Source organism: Carlito syrichta, unplaced genomic scaffold (assembly GCF_000164805.1).
Source record: "Carlito syrichta isolate Samal-C Ts95f unplaced genomic scaffold, Tarsius_syrichta-2.0.1 Scaffold315400, whole genome shotgun sequence".
Taxonomy (NCBI): domain Eukaryota; kingdom Metazoa; phylum Chordata; class Mammalia; order Primates; family Tarsiidae; genus Carlito; species Carlito syrichta.
In genome coordinates, this window is record NW_007259496.1 from 370,027 (window position 1) to 372,973 (window position 2,947).

Here is a 2,947-nt window from a genome sequence, read left to right on the forward strand (position 1 = left end):
CTGGGTGTGAGCGGCGGGCGGGAGGGGCAGGGGCGCCGGAATCCGCGCGGCTCTGGCGGAGGGGGCTCGGCGTCGCTGCAGGGCGCTAACTGAAGCCAGGCATGGCACAGGGCACTGCCGAGCCCCGGGTCCGCGGAAGGTGCCGCAGAAACGAATTCCGACAGCGCCTTTCAGCCTTTCAAGGGCTGTTCACATCCGCATGCTCCCCTGCAACACAGACTGAGCAGGTCCTTTCATCCCCACTTGACGGATGGGGCAACTGTGGCTCAAGGAGAAAAGCGACCTCGCCAAGGTCACGCAGCTCATCCCGGCAGCGGCAGCACCGGAACGGCCGCTTCCGAGGGCCCAGGGCCTTTCGCTCTCTGAAGCTTCGTTTAGGTCAGGGACCCTGCCCCCTCTCGGACTGTGCTCCTCCTCCGCCCCAGTCTAGTTAGTCCTGGGAGGTTCTGCCTGGGGCTCGCTCCCTCCTCATCTCAGCCCACTCTGTTCTCTGCGCCCTGCTTTTGGCCCCTCAGTCCCAAACCTAGCCCCCCTCAGCGGACTCCTGGTCTTCACACCCAGGAGGCTACACTGACTCAGCCCCCCCCAGGAATCTGCCCCCAGGGTGAAGGCCAGATGTAGACAAGGGCAACCTGAGGGGGCTGCCCCAGACCCTGTCCAGATTCTCTGACCCGGAGGAGAGGGAGCTGGCCAGGGGGCCTGGGTGGGTCAAGGCAGCAACATTTCCACTCATCTCCCTTCCTGTCCACCTAGATGGGCAGAGATCTCCACTTCCCTCCCTCACTGCAGTGAGGTCAGGAGTCAGGGTTCAAAGGGGGCCCGTGGAGGGGGAGAGGAGGCAGCTCCTCTTCCCTTGCCACTACCCCTGGGTGGTCAGATGGGGTGTAAATGAGATGCAAACGCAGCGAGTGAAGTGTTCCAAACCCCACTTGTCCAGACTCCAGAAGGGAGATGGGGAGGGGCAGAGGGAGTTTCAGGGGCTGCAAAACAGAGGGGGGGTGGGATGGGGACTGGGACAAGGAGAGCAGCACAGGGAGTGGGGGGGGTGGTCCCTGGGCCTATGATCACTTGCACACCTAAGCGAAAGGAGGAGCCCTGCCCCTGGGCTCGGCTCGGGGCTTCCCTTCTAACTGCCAACTCTCTCTCTCTGTCCCTCCGAGTCCTGCACTTTGTCTAACCCTAACGCCCTCCCACCCCCAGCCAGCAGCTGTCTCTGCCCATCGCTCCCACAGTGAAACCTGCCTGGCCAAGTGTCCGCCTCCCCCACCTCACCTGACCCTGTCACTCATGCCTCCAGGGTAGCAGCTCAGAATGGAGCCCACGCCTGGACATTCCCCACCAGCATAGATGGGGCACTGGGAGTGGGGCACTGGGGTTCACAGCCACTCAAGAACTGAAGCTCTAATTTGACTATATGGAAAATTCACACGTGGAGCCTCTCCTCACTAGATGGGCCTTTTTAAAAGGGCCTCCCCAGACAGCTAGGTTAGGGCTGGTAATTCAGCTGGCTGGCATGGACACCCTGGAAGGTTACCCCACAGGTCCCTGGGGCTGGAGGACAGGCTGCCCTAGGGAGGCTCCCTCTTCCTATCAGCTGCTCTCCCCATATCAAGGCCAGGGATACTCGCTGATCTGCTGAAGAGGCCCTGAGAGGGACGATTCCACAACCCCCAGGGAGCCAGGCCAACCACTGACATCAACCCCACGAAAAACCCAAGATTCTAGGGAGTCTGAGCTCCATCACTGAGAAAGTGCCTTCCTTGGGGTCACAACCAAATTTGGCCATAGAGAACCTAACTGCTTCCTCTGTGCATGGCCTCCCACCCCATCACCCTTAACAAGTGCTGGCGCCCCTGCCTGTCCCATCCCACACCCCTTCACACCCTTCCCAGCCCAGGCCCTACAGACTCAGCTCAAGCCACCGTCCCCGTAGGTGGTCCAGGCTTCCTTTGCTTCCCACGTGCCTCCGCAGCCCGCCTGTGGCAGGACAGTGCTGCCCGTCCCTCAGGTCTCTAGGCCTCGTATGCCCAACTCCAGCCCTTCTTTTACACCTCTGAGGCATTTAATGACGTCGGCTTCTGGTGGCTGAGTCTGCCGGGGGACCCTCGGACCCCTAACTTGGGGAGTCCCGAGAGCGAGTGTCTCCATGACCCTGAGGGCAGAGGCCGTGGGCAATGCCCCAGAGCCCTCCTGCTGGGATGCAGAAGTTGCCCGGCCAAGGAGCTTCCCGCTCACGGTGCCTCCAGGGTCACCTGCTCCTTGCTCCCCAGACACCAGCAGAGTGACACTGTCCCAACAGATGAACAGACAACCCAGCCCTGCCTGTGCCATGGCCCGGTGCCCCGCCCCCACGCCCAGGGCGGGGGCGACACCTGGGCCCACAGGAAAAGAATGGAAGTCAGCACGTCGGCCCCGGCGGGGACCCCCGCCCGGGGGGCGCACGCCCAGGTCCCAGCCCGCCCCTGACAAGAGCCCATCCAAGCGCCGCTTCCCCGCCTCGCGCCATGCCCGGCCGGCCGCCTGGCGACGTGTTCGAGCGCCCAGGGCGCGGGCACGGTCCCGGGCTGGGCCGTGGGCCGCGGCGCCCCCCCTGGCGGGGTGGGAGAGCGGGAGCGCCCTCCCGGCCCCTCCCGATCAGCCCTCCATTCAGCCCGAGCCAGCTCGCTCGCCCTCCCCCGCTAACTTTCCCCCACTCACCACCCCATGGACCAGAAACTCAAAAAGTTTGCTTTTCGTGGCTTTGCGCGCCCCTCCGGCAACTTCGTCCGCGGCCATCGGGGTGGGCTCAGCGGCGCCTCTCACTCTCTCTCTCTCTTCCTCTTTCTTTCCCTTTTCTGCCTTTTTTTTCCTCCAACTCTCCCCTCTGAGTCCTGCTGGGCTCTCTCACACTTCTACTCGAGCGGAGTGGGGAGGGGGCCCCTTCAGGGCTGCCCTGACGGCCCACGGC

General features: G+C 63.6%; 1 protein-coding gene across 1 annotated transcript in view; it reads right to left on the reverse strand.

The window, feature by feature from the left end:
- Positions 1-2,947, reverse strand: part of SMARCD3 (SWI/SNF related, matrix associated, actin dependent regulator of chromatin, subfamily d, member 3) — a 39,350-nt gene that overhangs the window by 7,145 nt on the left and 29,258 nt on the right. The window lies entirely within an intron of this gene.